Raw genomic sequence first — 24,607 nt, forward strand, 5'->3', positions numbered from 1 at the left:
ATGGCCTTCTCTGCTGTCAAGATGAAGCCACACTCAGGTTGGAGGAACAACACCTTATATTCCATCTAGGTAGCCTCCAAACTGATGGCATGAACATTAATTTCTCTAACTTCCGTTAATGCCTGTCCTCCCCTTCTTACCCCATCCCTGATTTATTTATTTATTATTCCCCCCATTTCTCTTTTCTTTTCTCTCTTTTTTCTCTCTCTGCCTCTCGCACAATCACCCCTTGCCTGTTCTTCATCTCCCTCTGGTGCTCCCCTCCCCCTTTCTTTCTCCCTAGGCCTCCCATCCCATGATCCTTTCCCTTCTCAAGCTGTGTATCCCTGTTGCCAATCAACTTTCCAGCTCTTAGCTTCATCCCTCCCCCTCCTGTCTTCTCCTATCATTTCGGATCTCCCCCTCCCCCTCCCACTTTCAAATCTCTTACTATCTCTTCTTTCAGTTAGTCCTGACGAAGGGTCTCGGCCCAAAACGTCGACTGCACTTCTCCCTATGGATGCTGCCTGGCCTGCTGTGTTCCACCAGCATTTCGTCTGTGTTTCCCTACTAATTCATATGTCTTTGGAATGTGGAAGGAAGCCCACAGTCATGGGAGGAACAAACAAACTCCTTACAGACAGCAGTGGAAAGTGTTGACAGGGGTCAAACATAATTGCAGTAGCTGCTACATTACTGCGCCTTTCTCTGAGCAATTCATCTTGCTCAGACTGCCTGATTACTAATTGATCAGAATCAGGTTTGGCATCACTGGCATATGTCATGAAATTTGCTGATTACCCCTCATACTCAGCAACGGCACTCATTACAGACACAGGACTGCTTTGCTGTGGGGCGGATCTTCCGCCTAATCAGCTCAGCAACAACGAGGCATGTCAAACTATTTCCAGAAGGCTGGTATTCGCTGCCCCGGACACTTCTGTAGCTGCTGCAGGGGGGAACGTAACTGATTCAGGGAGAATTGATGATATGACACATAGATAAGACATCCTTCAGTAAAAGCATTTAAATTATTTAAGCCTTTAACTCCAAAGTGGCACTCTGAGTCTCGTTTGGCTTTGAGCCACTCCAGAATTTGGTCGATTACAGACACCAATGCAAAGTTCCTGACTGAAATAATTACTCTACTTTAGAAACAAATTGACTTGACTTTATTACTCACATCCTTCACATACACGAGGAGTAAAAACCCTTACTTTGCATCTCTGTCTAAATGTGCAATTTATAGTCATTTGTAATAAATCGTATGTACAACAGGACTGTCAACATAGCATAGAAATACAGTTGTGTCAGCATAAATTAATCAGTCTGATGGCCTGGTGGAAGAAGCTGTCCCGGAGCCTGTTGGTCCTGGCTTTCAAGCTGTGGTGCCGTTTCCCGGGTGGTAGCAGCTGGAACAGTTTGTGGGTGGGGTGACTCGGGTCTCCAATGGTCCTCCGGGCCCTTTTTACACACCTGTCTTTGTAAATGTCCGGAATAGTGGGAAGTTCACCTCTACAGATGTGCTGGGCTGTCTGCACCACTCTCTGCAGAGTCCTGTGATTGAGGGAATGTAATGAGGTGCTTGGTAGGGGGAGGATTCAGTTTTCACACACTATACAAATGAAGGGTCTCGACCCAAAACACTGACTCTCGATTTCCCTCCACAGATGCTGTCTGACCCATTGAGTTTCTCTGGCATTTTCTTCATTCACTCCAGTCTCCTGTGTCTCTGTCTCCTCTGGCTCTACCTGTGCACTTTCATTTTCTTTTGTAATTTACTTGCTTTATTTCAGCCTTCTTTCACGTTGTGCGAGTACATCTTGAATCTGTCCCCAAAAATGGGAGATGTATAGTGCAATCAACTTGACCTCATAATCATTCCCAGCAGTATAATTGGTAGGGAGGGGAGTAAGATATAAATAGGCAGATATAAATATATTCCTCTCTTTTAAAGATTAACTTTATTTATCACAAGTACATAGAAACATACAATAAAATGCATCATTTGCATCAAGTCAGTGAGGACTGTGCTGGGTACTTCTGATGCCAACATAGCATGCCCACAACTCACTAACCCTAATCTTTGGAATTTGAGAGGAAATCCATGGGTCTCAGGGAGAACATATAAACTCCTTACGGACAGCGGCAGGAATTCAATGTCCAAAGTAAATTTATCATCAAAATACATACAGGTCACCATAAGCAAGTCATTTTCTTGAGGCATACTCAATAAATCCAAAATATAATAATGACCATAATAGAACCAGTGAAAGACTGCACCATCTGGATGGACAACCATTGTTCAAAAGACAACAAACTGTGCAAATTCAAAAGAAAGGAAATAATAATAAAAATATAAATAAATGCATACATACATAAGCAATAAATATCAAGGACATGAGATGAAGAGTCCTTGAAAGTGAGTCCATAAGTTGTGGGAATATTTCAGCGATGGGGCAAGTGAAGTTGAATGAAATTATCGCCTTTCATTCAAGAGCCTGATGGTTGAGAGATAATAACTGTTCTTGAATATGGTAGCATGAATCCTGAGGCTCCTGTACCTTCTACCTGATGCCTGCAGTGAGTAGAGAGCATGTCCGGGGTGGTGGGGGTCCATGATGATGGATGCTGCTTTCTTGCGACAATGCTCTGTGTAAATGTGCACAATTGAATGCCAGTCACTGGCACTGTAAACTGATGAACTAATTGCTGTGTTACTGTGCTGCTCTTGTCGATATACTGGCAACATAAAATAACTCAAAGCTTCCCAGTTCCTCCTCAGAAATGCAGCAGCTGGTTTTCCTTACTGGATATTAACAAATTAATCCTGCAGCATGCACTCCAAATTGAACTGGACAAAGACGGAATGTTTGACACTACCATTGTAACAGTTAATCCTTCTTCCGCAGTTCATAAACAGAGACCAAATTTTACAATTTGCAATTATGCAAGCTGTTCATAACAATTATGCAAGTCGAGATGGGAAACTGCTTCCTGTTTAAGTTCCTGAAAAGATTACTAGCTGCCCTAGAGCTACCGTACAGAAGGGTTGTGGGCTTAAAATGCACATTAAGTTATTAAAGGAATTGCATCACTCTGTTAGCAAATAAGTTAACTATTTGAATTATAGTTAATGTGTAGGCCTCCGTGATAGACCATGGATTTGCATCTTGGAAAGTTTCCAGGGCGCAAGCCTGGGCAAGTTTTTTTTTATGGGAGACCGGCAGTTGCCCAAGCTGCAAGTCTCCCCTCTCCACACCACCAATGTTGTCCAAAGGAAGGGCATTAGAATAGAACATAGAACATAGAATAGTACAGCATTTCAATATTACAGGCCCTTCAGCCCACAATGTCGTGCTGACCCTCAAACCCTGCCTCACATATAACCCCCACCTTAAGTTCCTCCATATACTTGTCTAGTAGTCTCTTAAACTTCACTAGTGTGTCTGCCTCCACCACTGACAATAGTTAATGTAATATTAATTTAATATGAATTTAAAAAACTAAAACATGCCCTAATAAGTAATATTGACAATGGATGCTACATGATTCACCAGCAGATACCACAGCAGTGAAGCAGTTAGTGCGACACTTTTCCAGTTTAGGGTGGTCGAGTTCAGAGTTCAATTCCAACATGTCTGTAAGGAATCTATACCTCCTCTCCGTGGAATGAATGTGCTTCCTCCAGTTGCTTCCCACAGTCCAGGACACACGGTTAGTATGGTTAATTGGTATGTAAATTGTCCCATGATTAGACTAGGGCTAAGTCGGTGAGTTCCCGATGAAGGGTCTCGACCCAAAACATTAACTTTTTACTCTTTTCCATAGTTGCTGCCTCACGCATCTGCCAAGTCCCTCCAGCATTCTGGGTGTGTTCTTTGGGTTTCAAGCATCTGCAGATTTTTTCCATTTATATGGATATCAATTTCCCAGTTTAATGGACTGACTGGAGATCTTTCATGGCATCCTGAGAGATCATATGTTCCCAGTTTATCCAAAAGACAACACGACCCTCAATAAGTAAACAGTGTCAAAAATACAATCACCTTCAATAGGATGGTAAATTCCCCAATAGAATTGCTTAAATTTCACATGAAAAATGAAATTTGCATACAAATCACAAAGTACATGGAACTGCTAAAAGTCAGAGGATAAGAGCAAAACTTGCATTATTCAAAGTAGTTCCCGTGTGATCTCTCAACATACTCACAGTGATAGAAGGACACCTTGTGGCCATTACTCACAGTTAAAGTACAAGGTAAGGGTTGGTTTTGGGGTGATATAATTTGCAGAGCAGACACAATGGGCCAAATAGCCAAATTCTGCTCCAATATTTTATGGTTCTATCTTATATCTTATGATCAATAACTACAGCTTCAAATGTATGGAACAGAAATGTCTGTCCACCATAGGCGAAGCATATATTTTGTAGTTTAAAGTAAATGAGTGAAGAGCTGGAGATGGTTTAGTAGCAAAGGGCTACCAATCAAATCGGTATAGTGGCTTCAACAATTTCCAGACCTGCAAAATCAGATTACAACTAATGTGAATTTTCTTGAGCTGAAGCCTAGAAACACAACCCAACTGATTTTCCAACCACATAGCTACTGTGGCTTTAGAGTGTGTTTTGTCAACTGACCCCGTGTAAAACAACATGGGGCATTGTCCGAAACAGCTCCACTTCCATTTAATTAAAATATAGCAAAGTAGGATGGAATGCAGGCTTTCTTTATCAAGTATTATATTTTCTGTGCCATGCCATTGCCGTGACTGTGAATGAAACCACTAGAGGGTAGATATAGGGAGTCACTCAAAAGAGAGAGAGGGAGACCCAAATTTACAGCACATTTTTATATGTTAAAGAACAAAGTTAAGAAGACAATTTCTATAGTTACAATGCCCTTATAATGCTTCTTTTGAGTTATGTGTGGTTTTTCAAATTCCTTGGTCTTCCCACCAACTCATCCAAAATGAGTGTTAATTTTTGTGGTCTCTGAGTTGTTTTCCTGCACTGGGGTATTGATTGCATTCATGCATATGCAGATATATCAGTCAGTTGGGTGTTCCCTGGTGTGCAATTTACTCTAAAGCGCAGCTTCGAGAAAACGATTGTTCTGAGCTGGATTTTAAATTCAATCTACAATCTATATTCAGATCTGAAGGTTGTTTGGTACTGAAGTTAATATTTGCTAATTTGTTAATATTGCATCTCCAAAATACAAGTCCCTCCTCTTGGTCCTTCTGGGCAAAAATAACTTTGTTCCAGGAAAGGCCAAACTCAAAGGAGGATCAGTATAAAAGGGGGCAGAGAAATTGCACTGAACTTTGGACTCCCTTTCCCAATTACCTATTTGATCCCTCTGTGGATCGATAACTACACTATCATCCCTAATGGCTACTCACAAGCTCAATGCAGCGATTGTTCCAGAAATTTGACCAACTGTATTTAAAATGCAGCTTTGTCATCCGTGTGCCTGTTGCCTCCTTCCCTGCTGGTCGATCGTGGTTTACCTGTGTTCTTCTTCATCTCTCTGTTCATTGAAAGCTAAAACTCGGCAGTGGTTACTCTCTGGTCAGGGGCACCAGCAAGGTAAATGTATCAGGCAATAGTTCACACTCCACGCCATGGCAGAAGATTATCAGAATCTTGACTCTCAGCTCATCGATGTATAGGAGGAGTTGGGGTGGTTGTATAGTTTAAACTTGAGCCTAGTGTCTCCACTGTCTACCTCACCGAGTCTGAACACAAACACAGGTGCCGTTCGTCCGGAGCTCTGCTTGTGGTTCTCACCTGGAAACGAAACCAGTTTTTTCAGTCAGCTCCCTTATCACGGCTTGGTCACCTGGCTGTGGGATGACTGCGTTGTCTCCCTTTGCCTCTCTCTGAATTGCAATATGTTGCTGCTGCTTTGCTCGATCCCTCAATGTGTTACCCTGATTACAGCGGACTTTCACACCTCCATGTAATCTTACTAAATTGGCAGTTGTAGTTTCTCTAGTACTCTTGTAATTTCTGCTGCTTCTCGTTCTTCAGCTGTCCTCCTCCCACTGATGTCTGCCCACTTGTTCCCTCTCTGCTCCATACTATCCCCTTTCTTATGAGCCTTTACTTTAGCCTCAGCTCCCTCCTCAGGCAGCTGCACTACTTCTAACAGCTCCTGACTGTGCTTGGCCCCAAGCCTTGGGACCTCCAGACATGATCTCCACACATTGTCCTGTCTCTCCACCCTGCTTGATGCTGCTGTCTGTCTCTTTATCAATCATTTTGGCTGCACTGTGGGTCACACATGTTCACTGTCCCTGTCTTGTCCTCGTTATTTCTCCTTTTCCCGAGTCTATGATAGCTCCTGCCTCACTCAGTGTGTCTATCTCCTGGATTGTACCTTCATTGTTTGGGCACTCCCGGAAATCTACAGGAACCTGCACTCCCTCAATCTCAAGAACCTGGGGCTGACTTCTCTCTACCCTCATTGTTTCACCTCCTGCACAGGTAATGTAAATCGCCTCTCCAGTCGTGGGCAAGGGAAGATTAGTTATCAATACTGACAACCCAGTGTCTATTAACATTTCACATTACCAGCCCCCTAATGAACCTCTTGTGTAGATCCGTGATGAGCAGCACTGGCAATAGAGGCTGCTCTCAGCAATCCGTCTGACCTCACCAGCTCCAAAATCTGGTCAGCAGCTGGATTGGAAAGAGAGGGTGCTGCTGTCGATTCTGCCTGCTCTGGAGAGTAATTTTCACACTTTCCTCCTTTTACAGGACACTGCCTCCCGCCATGGCCCGAGAAGCCGTAGCTGTAGCATGGCACCTCCCACATCTATTCCAACAGTTCCTTGCTAAATGACCCGTTTCCTGGCACACAAAGCAAGTCCCCTGTGACATCACAGCAGCTACATTCACTACAGCCACTTTACCACTTCTCTTCCCCCTCCTCTGGTTTACCTCACCGGCCCATGATACTATCACGGAGTAGTTCGATCCCACCACTATCCCCAAATCTATAACTTCCTGGTGGGATCAGCTCAGGACTTTCATCAGCATTTTCAGGAAGACTAGGCTGTCACTCCCTGGATTATCCAAACTTAAATACTCCTCCTCAGCTTGATATTGACATTCTGTGTGATCGATGGCTGGCTCATCGGCTCTCTTAATCACCGACATTATCGTTCCCTAGTTACTCTCACCTTCCCCCAGTAACTGCCTCATTTCACCATTAAAAAAACAATATCTCTCTTCATTGCAGGTGTTCCTGGTAGTTGCCCATGTGTCCTCCTGCACCCCCGGGTAATACTGTCCCACATATTTGCTGGGCTCTTCACTTATACCAATACAAAGGTGCATCTGGTGAAACTCAATCATTTCCTTGAGCTTATACCAGAATTCTGCTTTAATTGAGGGCCACCCTGACCAAATGTTCTGCTTCACCCCAGAGGTGAAAGGCGTGTGGATGGTCATAATCAAGGTCAAGGGCAGGTTCTGGTCATCAGGGTTCTCGACCTGACGTCGCCTGACCTCACATCCTGACAGACATATCTGAGTATAGCCTTCCCCTCAATTGGCACCACACTAATTCCCACTTTATGCAAAATATAAGTGATGGATAAAAACTAAACACTACACGCTTAAAACTGGAGAGTACGTACTCTTCAATCTACCACTTAGGTGTGTCTGAACTCATAATGTCTGTTGTATTCCATTGCATTTAAAACCTGTTACACCAAAGTTACAGACTTATTCTTTAAAAAATACATACATACACACACACACACACACACACACACACACACACACACACACACACACACACACACACACACACACACACACACACACATTTTATAGTGTGTTTGTGATACTTCGGGAACAGATTTAAGTGTGAGTACTAATCTTAAAAAAAATACTCACCCACTTAAACTGTGAGATTATTGCTGGGCACACAATGGGATACAAACATATCCCAGATGAGCCCCCAAATGTTGTGACTGCGAATGAAGTCACCAGAGAGAAGCAGCTGGTAGATATTAAAGTCTTTATTCAGGACAGAAACACACCAGCTTACAGCCTTTGAGGTCACTTATGAGACAGAGACTCCCCAACCTAACATTACAGCACATTTTTATATGTTATAGAAGAAAAGTAACAGGACAATTTCTGTAGTTAGAATGTCTTCATAATGCTTCTTTTCTTTCTCTGTCCTTTAATATGCCCGAACACTGATCTTTGTTGGATTTTGACATCTCACTCCACTTGTTTGGCAGTTTGCACCAGATCATGGTAGGAAACAGCATTTTCATTCCAAGTTGCTTTCATTAGCTTCACCACTTTGGAAACATCTGGTTTCAAGTCATTCATGACTTGAAGGAGCCAAATGTGAATTCTTCTATAATATCTTCAGTTGTTCCTTGAACTCCTGAATAGTTGATCAAAACTGTCCTATAGTGGCCTTCATATTCAAAATCATCCTCCGAATCCTTTTGTGGTCTAGTTGTAGACGGCAAACCTCCTGTCTGCTTTCATAATCTCCTTTTTCTTTCTTGTGTGCTTTTCATTCCCTTAGTTTGTATTTAGGCAATTACCTCATCATTGTCATCATCAACTAAGTCACCAGAGGTCTCTGTTGAGTCAGTTTTACATCTATTTTGCAGTTCCTTGGAGTTTCCAAGGTGGCGCTGTTTTCTATGGACTATTCACCGATGGCTGCATTCCAACATAAGTGACACTACTGTTAGATGATCCATTGGGTTGGCAGAACCGTCCACCGAAGGTCCCTGCTGTGCATCATAATTTTAGTCATAGAAAGTACAGCACAGAAACAGGCCCTTCAGCCCATCTGGTGTGTGTTGAACCATTTAAACTGCCTACTTCAATCAGCTTGCACCAGGACCATAGCCCTCCATACCCCTACCATCCATGTATCCATCCAAACTTCTCTTAAACATTGAATTCGAGCTTGCATGCACCACTTGTGCTGGCAGATTATTCCACACTCTTTCGACCCTCTGAGTGAAGAAGTTTCCCCTCATGTTCCCCTTACACTTTTCTCCTTTCACCTTTAACCCATGACACATGTAGTCCCACTGAGCCTCAGTGGAAAAAGCTTGCTTGCATGTACCCTGTCTATACCCCTCATAATATTGTATACCTCTATCAAATCTCCTCTTCATCTTCTACATTCCAAGGAATAAAGCCTTAACCTATTCAATCTCATCTTATAACTCAGGTCTAAACACAGAAACATCCTTGTAAATTTCTCTGTACTCTTTTAACCTTATTTACACCTCTCCTGTAGGAAGGTGACCAAAATTGCACACAATACTCCAAATTAGGCCTCACCAATGTCTTATACAACTTCAACATAACATCTCATCTCCTGTACTCAGAACTTTGATTTCTGAAGGCCAAAAGCTTTCTTAATGACCCTATCTACCCGTAAGACCACTTTCAACAGATCATGGACCTGTATTCTTAGATCACTCATTCAGTTAACGAAGAGATTCTTTTGTTAAGACTTTTTACTGTCTCTATCATGCTATCCTTTCAGCATGTTACACATTTCTTCCTTTTCCCCTAACTGATTAGTTAAATTATTTACTTGCTCAGTCAACACACCATGTGCTCACTTTAGTTCATACACTTGATTTTCTAACTTGACACGTTCACGTTTAAATTTATTTATTTGACTTCCTAGCATGGCACGTTTATGCTTTCGTAGCTCTGATAATGCTGCCAGTGTCCAGTCAGTTTTATTTCCCAACAACATTTTCTGAATCTCCTACCATATCTTTTCAACATCACTCATAAGCTAAATTTCACTAGACTCGGCCTCAATGGCATAATTTTCCCTTTTTTTTGTTAATTGCATCAAATGCTAAAACCCTCCGTTATCTTTTCTCTCACAGCTGGAGATTACACAGTTTGTTTCTCAACTTTGTCCATTGTTCCAGTTCAATCTCAACGAGTACTTTTCACTTGGATGTCAATCACAGTTATTAGAATTGCAACCCAAAATGTGTGACTAGAGTTACAACTGAAGGTATAATAATACTAGGGCTATAACCTGAAACATCAATAGAGTCACAACCTGTAATTTTGCCACTGATGCACTCAAAATATCAATAGAGTCAGCCCATAGCATCTGTAGAGTCACAAACTGAAATATTTTAGTAGAGTTGTGCCCAAAAGGTATCAATAGTGTTGAAACCCAGAATATTTAGCATGCATCCACCACAAATAACAAAGTAAAATAGAGTATTCTTGTCACTCCTAAACTTCCTTTAGCTAGTACACTGAAGCAAAATCAAATGATTTCTCTGACAATTCAGGAATAGAGGATGCTCTTGTTAGCATAGCATAGAAGTGTACAGCACAGGAACAGGCCCTTCAACCCACAATGTAGTGCTGACCAGCTAAAACGCAAATCAAAAACACCCAGACACTAATCCCTCCTACCTACACAAGATCCATATCCTTCCATCTTCCTCACATCCATGTGCCTATCCAAACGTCTCTTAAAAGCCTCTAATGTATTTGCTGCTACCACCATACCAGGCAGCACATTCCAGGTATCCATTACTCTCTGAGTAACAAACTTACCCCTCACATCCCCTTTGAACCTACCCCATCTCATAAACTCATTTTGGACTTCCAGCCAGGTACAGGTATTGAGCTTAACTGACATTTCGATGACAAATTCCACCATCTTCATCAGGGATGATGCCTGGGCATGTCTAGTCTAGTGGTATTATCCCCCCCCCCCAACCCCATCATCCACCCACCCTTCCTGATTGGTTAGTCCTCATCCAATCAGGTTTCTGCTGTCCAATCTTATTTACAATTAAATTGCAGATCTTACTTAGAGTGAGACCTTTGTCTTTGTTAAAATTCTTTTCTTCTAGATTTATTTTAATGGCTTCCTTCACCTGGCGGTTCCAAAAGCCAGTGGTATGACACAGAAGTCTTGAGCCATTGAAGTCAATCCTATGGCCATTGCAAATGCAATGTTCCCTGCCGCCAGCTTCTTTGGGTAACCTAACAGATACACCTCCCATGCTCCTGGATGCGGGTTTCCACTGTGCATTCTGTCTGGCTGATACACGCTGCTCTGCATTCACAGGGAATCCTGTAAACGCCAACAGTCCAGCAGGACTTGTGGAAAGAGTTACAGCTAACATTTTGGGTCTGAAATGTTAACTCTCTCTCTTTCCACAGATGCTGCCTAACCTTCTGAGTTTTTCCAAAATTTTCTATTTTTTTGTAGCAGATTTCCTGTGCCTGTGGTTTTTGATTTCCAATGATAATTGCAGATCTACAGACTTTTGATATTCCCCCATTAATAATTTGTTGTATATGTGTCAGGGGGCAATAGTGTCTTTTTTTCTTCTGCTTTTCCATATTTCTGTCTATACTTATTCCACAGCAGGGTCCACTGCATGGTCCTCTATGTGCTACTCACCACGCTGCTAATGCTTCATTTACATCATCTGATTAACAAAGGTCAGTGATATTAAACCTGATTCTGATTTTGATTCAATACAATGCGTTTAAAAATGATATTGCAAGCTCATTGCAATTCTGATTGAAAAGCATGTGTGAATTAAGTGCATGTTGTAACTGCAAGCTGGGTTAATGAAGACAGAGTAATAGTCAACATTCATACCTTTCAATACTTCACAGCAATTGAAGAGGCAAATCAACAGTTCCAGCCATTCCTTGGACTTACTGAGGAAAACAAATAACAGTTGTTCAGACTTTGCTGTGAATTCTTGTATCACGAAGAGGTGATTTATTTTCTTGAAAACACTGTAAGCAAATTTTGCTTCAAGTGTTCTTCAGTGTAAAGTTGTCTTTGATGTAATTTCTGGTATAGGTTTGGTGTAGGAGAATGTACCTCTACATAACTGGACCATGAGCAAGTGAGCATTTAATAATTTTGGCAGCTGCTTTCCATTGACACTAATGAAGTGATTTTGCTACTGTATCCCAACCCATTCATAGAGTCATAGTCATAGAGCGCTATAGTACTATGCTGCCTCGTCCCATTGCCCTGTACCTGGACCATAGCCCTCTATTTCCCTCCCACCCATCCTTGCAGGCATACTCTATAAATCCAATGTAGAATTATATCCATAACAGGATCAATGAAAGAACACTCCAGTTTCAGTTCAACCAGCGTGCAAAAAACAACAAACTGTGCAAATAGAAAAAGAAATAAGAATTATAATATTAATAAGCAATAACTATCAAGAACATGAGATGAAGAGTTCTTCAAAGTGAACCCAAAGGCTGTGGGAACATTTCAAAGAAGGGGAAAGTGAAGTTATTTTCTTTGGTTCAAGGTCTTGTTGGAACAACGATTGTTCCTGAACCTTGTGATGTGAGTCCTGAGGCTGCTGTACTTTCTTCCTGTTGAGAGCAATGAGAAGAAAGTATGTCCTGGGTGTTGGGGATCCCAGATGATGGATGCTGCTTTCCCATGACAACATTTTGTGCAAATGTGCTCAGTGATGGCGAGGGCTTTACCTGTGATGGACTGGACCGTATCCACTACTTTTTGTAGGAATTTCTGTTCAGAGCCATTGGTGTTTCCATACCAGGCAATGATGCAAACAGTCAGTATACTCTCCAGTACTCATCTATAGGAATTTGTCAAAGTTTTATATGTCATGCCGAATATTTGCAAACTCCTAAGGAAAGCAGAGGTCCTCCTGGTTGCAGGGTAATAACTGTTCCTGAACCTGGAAGGGGGGGGGGGGACCTAACATTCCTGTAGCTCCTTAAAGAATGTCAATTTCTAGAGACTTGAAATGTAGTTTTTTTGGGGGGGCTGTAAATAAGAGATGATTTCCTGTTGTGCTTGGAGGAGAGTGTACTGTAGGAGAAAGGAAAGGAGGAGGGAACTCAGCGGGAGGTGATAGACAGGAATCAAAATTAAAATGGCAGAGATGCAGAGAAATTTCTTTAGACAGAGGGTGGTGAGTTTGTGGAATTTGTTACCACAGGGACGCCAGGTTATTTGGTGTATTTAAGGCAGAGCTTGATCGGTTCTTGATTGGACACTGCTTCAAAGGCTATGGGGAGAAGGCCGGGGAATTGGGGATGAGGAAGTGAAAAAAGGATCAGACATGATTGAATGGTGGAGCAGATTCAATGAGCCAAATGGCCTAATTCTACACTGATGTCTTATGGTCTTATGAAAAGATCACAGTGGTCCTAATTCTAACTGAGATGTAATTTATATAATATTTATGTTATTTTCCATCCTGCAGGAAATTATGGAAGAGAAATGTTGTGTTTCAAAATACACCTGTATCTGGAAGGTCCATCTGCTGGTGAATCAGTATCCTGGCAAAAACTACACCATGAAAACAAAAGAACACTCCAAGCAACTCCATGAGAAGGATATTGAAAAGCACAAGTCAGGAGATGGATACAATTAAATTTCCAAGTCATGGAATATCCCTTGGAGTACAGATAAGTCAATCATCAAGAAATGGGAAGAATACGGAGGAGCTGTATATCTGTTTAGGGCAGTCTGTCCTCAAAAGCAGAGCAACTATGCAAGGAAGGGACGAGTGAGAGAGGCCACAAAGAGACATATGACAACTCTGGAGGAGTTACAAGCTTCAGTGGCTGAGATAGGAGAGACTGTGCATACAACAACTGTTGCCTGGGTGCTTCACCAGTTGTAACTTAATGGGAGAGTGACTAAGAGAATGCCACCTTCGAAGAAAACTCACATGAAATCTCAGCTAGCGCTTGCCATAAGGCATGTGGGAGACACTGAAGTCAGCTGGAAGATGGTTCTATGGTCTGATGAAACCAAAATTGAGCTTTTTGGCCATCAGACTAAACACTATGTTTGGTGTAAGCTGAATACCACACATTATCAAAAGCACACCATCCCTACCATGAAGCATGGTGGTGGCTGCATCACGCTGTGGGGATGCTTCACTGTAGCAGGACCTGGAGGCTTGTGAAGGTAGAGGGTAAAATGAATGCAGCAAAACACAGGGAAACCCTGAAGGAAGACCTGATGCAGCCTGCAAGAGAACTGCAATTGGGGAGAATATCTGTTTTCCAGCAAGAAAATAACCCACACATAAAGCCAAAGTTCCACAGGAATGGCTTAAAAACAACAAAGTTAATGTCTTTGAATGGCCAAGTCAAAGTCCAGACCTCAATCCATTCAGAATTTGTGGCTGGACTTGAAAAAGGCTGCTCAATTAGAGTCTTTTCTGTTGGTCAGTGTCAGAAAAGCCAAATTAAATTTACTGTGATACCTTTTATAGGTACTGTATGATTTTGACTAGATTTGTAATGAAATGTAGTTTTTGAACAGTTTAAAATATCTTAGACTCTCAGCATTTCATAAAGAATAGAATAATTAGTACATTTTGCAATTAATATTTTCAATTATAATCAGAAATATTGTTATTTACTATGCTCTATGCTCTAAAGTCAATTACAGATAATAATTTAGTTAGAGCACTAACTTTGAAATGACACATGAGCTATAGTCAATGTACATTTTTTTCAACCTCATATTAGTTAAGTAATTATGACAATGAAAGTGATAATTTCAGAAGACGTTCTCAATGTTTTCTATGTCTGTGAAAGTCCAATTTTTAGCACAGAGGCTGAAAACTACCTTTCTTTAAAACAATTAATATCTTAAAACCTGATTTTAAGCCAGCTAGTATTGTTGATTCTATACTAACACTTTGGCTTATCTGTAATATTTATGTTTACAGATAAATGCAATTTTTTATTTGCCTTTTAGATTTGGCACCCAAGGTACCTGTTATTTAATATCTCCATTAAATAAACAGTTTTGTTGGCTTGCTGAATCAATTGTGACAAAATCTCTCTTTCTGTCAAATCTTGCCAGAAGTACCAATTGAATGTTAGATGTGTTACGTACCCGTGACGTGACAGTGGTACCCTTGTCACGTGACTGGGGTTGAAGTTATACTGGACATGAGGTAATGGTTTTGTGATGGTGGAGTGATGTCATTTTCCCGCCAGTAGAGGTCATGTGACAGGTTTTTTCTACAGGGTATAAAAGGGAGACCCACCCTGTCAGGTGGGGCAGTTCGTGGCAGGATTTGCCAAAATGACTTCATATCACTGTGTGATTTAATGTGATGACGCAGTTTAGTTAAAAATGAAGTTTTATATAATGCCTAAAGTTTAAAAGGTCAGAGCCAACGGTTTCTTTGCTAAGGGAGAGTGAAGTTTGGAAAATGGAGATCGAGAAAAATCGATTTTCGATGGATTGACTTCGACCTTGTGTGATCCTCATTCGGAAGGATTTCGTTTACTATTCTCATGATAGTCTCCGCTGGAAAAAAAAGGAGATTGAGAATATTGTGGAAGGAAGGTCAGTCACTTTAAGTTGTTATATTTAATAAAATTCGACGTGGGAGTTCGACGCTGGGAATCGAAGGACATCGACGTGGAAGAGAATTTACATCGCTTTAAAAAAGTCTCTCCTTTTAAAAGTACCGTGAGGTTTTGAACTGTCGGCATATCGCTTTAAAGAACTTTTTTTTTCAATACTGCTTTAAAGACTGTTTGGGACTGCAAAGCTATTAAGAACTGTTTGATCAGCTGCCAGCAGCTGAGCTCGGATCATTGTTTGGGTTTGTTTACATTTGAAGGGGGTTTGTTATCAGTGTTTAATAAACGTGTTATTTGTTATAAAACCCTTCGTCTAACTCATCTATAATTATTGTTGCCTGAATACGTAACATAAATATGGGGGCTCGTCCGGGATTGAATTGTTTGAGTTTAATAAGCTTTTTGAATTTTGAATCGGTGTTTTGGTAACGGGGATTGCTCGATTTTTTTTTGTTTGTTTGGCTTGTGAGTGGTATTCGGCAACGATGAATATTGATGAGTTTCTGGATTCGCCAGACGCGGATTTGTTAGCGAAGGCGAAAAAAACTGAAGTCTCTGAACTTGCTAATCGGTTGCATCTTAAAGGGATTTTGCCAACTACATCAAAAGCTGTAATACAGAGAAAGATCGCATCACATTTTGTGGCTTCGGGTGCTTTTGAAGAATCGATTTTAGAATCGTTTCCAATAAGTAATCTGGAGATGCAGTTGCAAATTGAACAAATGATGTTAGAAAGGTGTAAATTGGAAGCTGAGCAAAAGCAAAGAGATTTTGAATATGCAATGGAGAAATTAAGGTCTGTAGAACAGTCTGCTGATTCTAAAAAACCGTTTGTTGCTAGCCAAGAAATTAAATTGGTCCCTCCATTTAGTGAAACAGAAGTGGAAAGATATTTTCAACATTTTGAAACTATTGCTCGGATGTCAGAGTGGCCGAAAGATAAATGGTCAGTGTTATTACAGAGTGTAATCAAAGGCAAGGCACAACAGGTTTACACAGCTTTAACTGCTGCGCAAGCATTAGATTATGATATTGGGAAGACAAATATTCTCAAAGCATACGAATTGGTCCCAGAAGCGTATAGGGAAAGATTCAGGAGTTTGAAAAAGTCTGTGGAAAAGACTTATGTGGAATTTGCCTATGATAAAGCTATGTGTTTTGAGAGATGGGTTTCTTCTAAAAATGTAAATGAGGACTATGAGACTTTGAAAGAGCTGATTTTGATGGAGGAATTTAAAAGAAGCATTCCTGTTGAAGTAAGGACCTACTTAAATGAGAGGGATACTGATAAATTGCAGGACTGTGCTAGATTAGCTGATGAGTATGTTTTAATCCATAAGAATAAATTTCCTCAGGGTAGAATTTTTAAGAGGAAAAATAATATGGAGACTCAAGGTAAATCAGAAATTAAATTAGAGGTTAATGAGAGAGGTAAGGAGGAAGGAAAACCTGTGAAGGAAAAACAGTTTGGTCTTATTTGTAACTATTGTAAGAAGCCTGGCCATGTAATAGCTAACTGTTTCAAATTGAAAAAGAAAGAGAAGGAAGCAGTTCCAGATGCTTGTGTGCAACATACTGAAGCACCTGTAAAGTTACAGGGTTTGGTAAACACAAATGAGGATTTGTTAGAGTCTGACCAAGTTAGAAAGGGATATGATCATTTTATAACTGAAGGGTTTGTATCCTTGAAAGAAGGATCTACTCTGGTACCAATAAAAATTCTTAGGGATACTGGAGCTTCTCAATCACTGATGTTAGATAGTGTGTTGAAGTTTAATGAAGAGAGTGATACTGGTGAGGTAAATTACATAAGAGGTGTTGGAAGTGATTTTATGCCTGTACATTTACATGAAGTAAATTTAAAGTCAGGGTTAGTTACAGGATTTGTTAAGGTAGGATTACAGCATAGCTTACCTGTGAAGGGTATTTCTTTATTGTTAGGTAATGACTTGGCAGGTGGACAAGTTTTTCCTGAAGTGCATTTGACAATGGAGTCAGAGGATCCAGAGGTGAATTCTAACACAGATTCTTCCTGTGTTGTGACTAGAGCGATGGCTAAAAAAATTGATGTGCAGAATGAGGTTGTTACTCATGACTGTTCAACTCAGGATTTGAGTTTTGAGGATGTGTCAGAGACTTTCTTACCTTCGTTGTTTGAACAAGGTTCTGGGAGTAAGTCTGACTATGAAGATTTATCTCTGTCTCGGAAGGAGATGATAGCAGAGCAGAATAGAGATCCTGAGATTGTAAAATTAAGGGAACAAGCTTTACTAGGTAATGAAATTGAGAAGGTGTCAGTAGGATATTACTTGGAAAAAGGAGTGTTGATGAGGAAGTGGAGGTCGCCTACAATTCCTGCAAGTGAGGAATGGAATGTTGTTTATCAGGTAGTTGTTCCTAAAGTTTATCGGAATGAGATTTTGACTTTAGCTCATAGTGTGCCTTTAGGTGGACATCAAGGGGTAAGGAAAACTGTGGACAAGATTTTAAAACATTTTTACTGGCCTGGTCTAAGAAAAGATGTGGCGATGTTTTGTAAGACGTGCCATACTTGTCAAATTGTGGGTAAACCAAATCAGGTTACACCAGTAGCTCCATTACAACCTATTCCAGCATTCGGTGAACCGTTTTCTAAAGTTATTGTAGATTGTGTTGGTCCATTACCAAAGACAAAAACTGGTTATCAGTATTTGTTGACTATCATGTGTACTTCGTCTAGGTTTCCAGAGGCAGTACCACTTAGGAATATAAAAGCTAAAACTGTGACGAAGGCTCTTATAAAATTCTTTACTTATTTTGGGTTGCCTAAGGAAATACAAACTGATCAAGGTAGTAATTTTATGTCTGGATTGTTTCAACAGATAGTTTATAAATTGGGAGCTAAGCAAATTACTTCGTCTGCATACCATCCAGAATCGCAAGGTGCCTTGGAGAGGTTTCATTCTACTCTCAAGAATATGATTAGGACATATTGTGTGGAGAATGAAAGTGACTGGGATGAGAGTATAAGCTTACTTTTATTTGCAGTAAGGGAATCGGTACAGGAATCTTTAGGTTTTAGTCCATTTGAACTTGTGTTTGGGCATAGAGTTAGAGGACCTTTAGCTTTATTGAAGGAACAATGGATTAGTAAGGAAGTGCATACTAATTTGTTGGACTATGTTTTGAAATTTAAGGACAGGTTACATAAAGCTTGTAGCTTAGCCAAGGAAAATTTAAAGTTGGCTCAGGAGAAAATGAAAACTTGGTATGATAAGGAAGCTAGGATGAGGATGTTTAAGCCTGGAGATAAGGTGTTGGTTCTTTTCCCAGTGCAGACAAATCCTTTACAAGCTAGATTTCATGGACCTTATGAAATTGTGTCTAGAATCAATGATGTGGATTATGTAATAAAAACTCCAGATCGTAGAAGGTCAACACAACTTTGCCACATAAATATGATTAAACCATATTTTGAGAAACAATCTGATACTGTGACTGTTGTGGTTAGTGAGAATGAGTTGGATTTAACTGGGAACATGATAGATGATTCATCTGACTTTCATTCTAAATCTAACATTGTTTCTGTTAGGTTACCTAATTCGACTATTTTGGAAAATATGGATGAGAAATTAGCACATTTACAGCTAGAGCAGAAACAACAGATGAAGGAATTGATTTTTAAGTATAAGGATTTGTTTCCAGATGTTCCGAGAAGGACTACTATAGCTTCACATGATGTAGATGTTGGAGATGCCAAACCTATTAAACAACATCCATATAGGATGAACATGGAAAAATGTGAACTTGCTGAGAAAGAAATTGAATACATGTTAGAGAATGATATTATTAGACATTCTAACTCGAATTGGAGTTCGCCATGTGTTATGGTGCCAAAACCTGATGGTAGTATTAGGTTTTGTACGGACTATAGGAAGGTGAATGCTGTAACGAAAACAGATGCATATCCAATTCCTAGAGTAGATGATTGTGTAGATAAAGTTGGGAAAGCAAAGTTCCTTACAAAGATTGATTTATTGAAAGGGTATTGGTGTGTTCCATTAACGGACAGAGGTAGAGAGATTTCTGCATTTGTAACTCCATCTGGGTTATATGAGTATAATGTTCTTCCATTTGGGATGAAGAATGCCCCAGGTACTTTTCAGAGGATGATTAATTCTGTGATTCAGGGATTGAAAGATACTGATGCTTATATTGATGATTTAGTGACAGGAAATGATACTTGGGAAGCACACATTATTGCGGTGGAGAAATTGTTTGAAAAGCTTTCAAAAGCTAACTTGACTATTAATTTAGCCAAGAGTGAATTTGGACATGCTACTGTGACTTACCTTGGTTATGTTGTAGGTCAAGGTAAGGTAGCTCCTGTTCAGGCAAAAGTTCAGGCAATTTTGGAAATTCCCACTCCGACGGGGAAAAAAACTCTCAGAAGGTTTTTGGGAATGGTAGGATATTATCGAAAATTTTGTAAGAATTTTGCTAATGTTGCCCTTCCATTAACTAACCTTCTGCAGAAGAATGTGAGGTTTGTGTGGACGGTGTTTTGTCAGGAAGCATTTGAAAAATTGAAAACAATGATATGTCAACAACCTGTGCTTAAGGCACCTGACTTTGAAAAACCTTTTTCATTAGCTGTAGATGCTAGTGATGAAGCTGCGGGAGCAGTATTGATGCAAAGGAATGAGGGTGATGAGGTTGATCATCCAGTAGCTTACTTTTCTAAGAAATTTAATAAGCATCAAAGAAACTATTCAACAATAGAGAAAGAATTGTTATCTCTTGTTTTAGCTTTGGAATATTTTGAGGTATATGTTGGTACAACTCAAAAACCACTTATTGTTTACACTGATCATAATCCGTTAGTTTTTCTGAGTAAGATGAAAAACAAAAACAGAAGATTGTTAAATTGGAGTTTGATGTTACAAGAGTACAATATTGTGATAACTCATATTAAAGGTAAAGATAATGTGGTTGCTGATTGTCTATCTCGATGTTGAATGTACAATGTTTTTTTTTTGGAGTGGTTTTTTTTATTGTAACACTCCTATTGTATTGTATATTGTGTATGTTATATAATTTATACATTTGTTTTTCTTGTAAGTAATTGTTAAAATTTTTGTTCTTGTCAGACCAAAAATGTTTTTTTTTGGAGGGAGGTGTTACGTACCCGTGACGTGACAGTGGTACCCTTGTCACGTGACTGGGGTTGAAGTTATACTGGACATGAGGTAATGGTTTTGTGATGGTGGAGTGATGTCATTTTCCCGCCAGTAGAGGTCATGTGACAGGTTTTTTCTACAGGGTATAAAAGGGAGACCCACCCTGTCAGGTGGGGCAGTTCGTGGCAGGATTTGCCAAAATGACTTCATATCACTGTGTGATTTAATGTGATGACGCAGTTTAGTTAAAAATGAAGTTTTATATAATGCCTAAAGTTTAAAAGGTCAGAGCCAACGGTTTCTTTGCTAAGGGAGAGTGAAGTTTGGAAAATGGAGATCGAGAAAAATCGATTTTCGATGGATTGACTTCGACCTTGTGTGATCCTCATTCGGAAGGATTTCGTTTACTATTCTCATGATAGTCTCCGCTGGAAAAAAAAGGAGATTGAGAATATTGTGGAAGGAAGGTCAGTCACTTTAAGTTGTTATATTTAATAAAATTCGACGTGGGAGTTCGACGCTGGGAATCGAAGGACATCGACGTGGAAGAGAATTTACATCGCTTTAAAAAAGTCTCTCCTTTTAAAAGTACCGTGAGGTTTTGAACTGTCGGCATATCGCTTTAAAGAACTTTTTTTTTCAATACTGCTTTAAAGACTGTTTGGGACTGCAAAGCTATTAAGAACTGTTTGATCAGCTGCCAGCAGCTGAGCTCGGATCATTGTTTGGGTTTGTTTACATTTGAAGGGGGTTTGTTATCAGTGTTTAATAAACGTGTTATTTGTTATAAAACCCTTCGTCTAACTCATCTATAATTATTGTTGCCTGAATACGTAACATAAATATGGGGGCTCGTCCGGGATTGAATTGTTTGAGTTTAATAAGCTTTTTGAATTTTGAATCGGTGTTTTGGTAACGGGGATTGCTCGATTTTTTTTTGTTTGTTTGGCTTGTGAGTGGTATTCGGCAACGATGAATATTGATGAGTTTCTGGATTCGCCAGACGCGGATTTGTTAGCGAAGGCGAAAAAAACTGAAGTCTCTGAACTTGCTAATCGGTTGCATCTTAAAGGGATTTTGCCAACTACATCAAAAGCTGTAATACAGAGAAAGATCGCATCACATTTTGTGGCTTCGGGTGCTTTTGAAGAATCGATTTTAGAATCGTTTCCAATAAGTAATCTGGAGATGCAGTTGCAAATTGAACAAATGATGTTAGAAAGGTGTAAATTGGAAGCTGAGCAAAAGCAAAGAGATTTTGAATATGCAATGGAGAAATTAAGGTCTGTAGAACAGTCTGCTGATTCTAAAAAACCGTTTGTTGCTAGCCAAGAAATTAAATTGGTCCCTCCATTTAGTGAAACAGAAGTGGAAAGATATTTTCAACATTTTGAAACTATTGCTCGGATGTCAGAGTGGCCGAAAGATAAATGGTCAGTGTTATTACAGAGTGTAATCAAAGGCAAGGCACAACAGGTTTACACAGCTTTAACTGCTGCGCAAGCATTAGATTATGATATTGGGAAGACAAATATTCTCAAAGCATACGAATTGGTCCCAGAAGCGTATAGGGAAAGATTCAGGAGTTTGAAAAAGTCTGTGGAAAAGACTTATGTGGAATTTGCCTATGATAAAGCTATGTGTTTTGAGAGATGGGTTTCTTCTAAAAATGTAAATGAGGACTATGAGACTTTGAAAGAGCTGATTTTGATGGAGGAATTTAAAAGAAGCATTCCTGTTGAAGTAAGGACCTACTTAAATGAGAGGGATACTGATAAATTGCAGGACTGTGCTAGATTAGCTGATGAGTATGTTTTAATCCATAAGAATAAATTTCCTCAGGGTAGAATTTTTAAGAGGAAAAATAATATGGAGACTCAAGGTAAATCAGAAATTAAATTAGAGGTTAATGAGAGAGGTAAGGAGGAAGGAAAACCTGTGAAGGAAAAACAGTTTGGTCTTATTTGTAACTATTGTAAGAAGCCTGGCCATGTAATAGCTAACTGTTTCAAATTGAAAAAGAAAGAGAAGGAAGCAGTTCCAGATGCTTGTGTGCAACATACTGAAGCACCTGTAAAGTTACAGGGTTTGGTAAACACAAATGAGGATTTGTTAGAGTCTGACCAAGTTAGAAAGGGATATGATCATTTTATAACTGAAGGGTTTGTATCCTTGAAAGAAGGATCTACTCTGGTACCAATAAAAATTCTTAGGGATACTGGAGCTTCTCAATCACTGATGTTAGATAGTGTGTTGAAGTTTAATGAAGAGAGTGATACTGGTGAGGTAAATTACATAAGAGGTGTTGGAAGTGATTTTATGCCTGTACATTTACATGAAGTAAATTTAAAGTCAGGGTTAGTTACAGGATTTGTTAAGGTAGGATTACAGCATAGCTTACCTGTGAAGGGTATTTCTTTATTGTTAGGTAATGACTTGGCAGGTGGACAAGTTTTTCCTGAAGTGCATTTGACAATGGAGTCAGAGGATCCAGAGGTGAATTCTAACACAGATTCTTCCTGTGTTGTGACTAGAGCGATGGCTAAAAAAATTGATGTGCAGAATGAGGTTGTTACTCATGACTGTTCAACTCAGGATTTGAGTTTTGAGGATGTGTCAGAGACTTTCTTACCTTCGTTGTTTGAACAAGGTTCTGGGAGTAAGTCTGACTATGAAGATTTATCTCTGTCTCGGAAGGAGATGATAGCAGAGCAGAATAGAGATCCTGAGATTGTAAAATTAAGGGAACAAGCTTTACTAGGTAATGAAATTGAGAAGGTGTCAGTAGGATATTACTTGGAAAAAGGAGTGTTGATGAGGAAGTGGAGGTCGCCTACAATTCCTGCAAGTGAGGAATGGAATGTTGTTTATCAGGTAGTTGTTCCTAAAGTTTATCGGAATGAGATTTTGACTTTAGCTCATAGTGTGCCTTTAGGTGGACATCAAGGGGTAAGGAAAACTGTGGACAAGATTTTAAAACATTTTTACTGGCCTGGTCTAAGAAAAGATGTGGCGATGTTTTGTAAGACGTGCCATACTTGTCAAATTGTGGGTAAACCAAATCAGGTTACACCAGTAGCTCCATTACAACCTATTCCAGCATTCGGTGAACCGTTTTCTAAAGTTATTGTAGATTGTGTTGGTCCATTACCAAAGACAAAAACTGGTTATCAGTATTTGTTGACTATCATGTGTACTTCGTCTAGGTTTCCAGAGGCAGTACCACTTAGGAATATAAAAGCTAAAACTGTGACGAAGGCTCTTATAAAATTCTTTACTTATTTTGGGTTGCCTAAGGAAATACAAACTGATCAAGGTAGTAATTTTATGTCTGGATTGTTTCAACAGATAGTTTATAAATTGGGAGCTAAGCAAATTACTTCGTCTGCATACCATCCAGAATCGCAAGGTGCCTTGGAGAGGTTTCATTCTACTCTCAAGAATATGATTAGGACATATTGTGTGGAGAATGAAAGTGACTGGGATGAGAGTATAAGCTTACTTTTATTTGCAGTAAGGGAATCGGTACAGGAATCTTTAGGTTTTAGTCCATTTGAACTTGTGTTTGGGCATAGAGTTAGAGGACCTTTAGCTTTATTGAAGGAACAATGGATTAGTAAGGAAGTGCATACTAATTTGTTGGACTATGTTTTGAAATTTAAGGACAGGTTACATAAAGCTTGTAGCTTAGCCAAGGAAAATTTAAAGTTGGCTCAGGAGAAAATGAAAACTTGGTATGATAAGGAAGCTAGGATGAGGATGTTTAAGCCTGGAGATAAGGTGTTGGTTCTTTTCCCAGTGCAGACAAATCCTTTACAAGCTAGATTTCATGGACCTTATGAAATTGTGTCTAGAATCAATGATGTGGATTATGTAATAAAAACTCCAGATCGTAGAAGGTCAACACAACTTTGCCACATAAATATGATTAAACCATATTTTGAGAAACAATCTGATACTGTGACTGTTGTGGTTAGTGAGAATGAGTTGGATTTAACTGGGAACATGATAGATGATTCATCTGACTTTCATTCTAAATCTAACATTGTTTCTGTTAGGTTAC

This window comes from Hemitrygon akajei, chromosome 20 (assembly GCF_048418815.1).
Source record: "Hemitrygon akajei chromosome 20, sHemAka1.3, whole genome shotgun sequence".
Lineage (NCBI taxonomy): Eukaryota > Metazoa > Chordata > Chondrichthyes > Myliobatiformes > Dasyatidae > Hemitrygon > Hemitrygon akajei.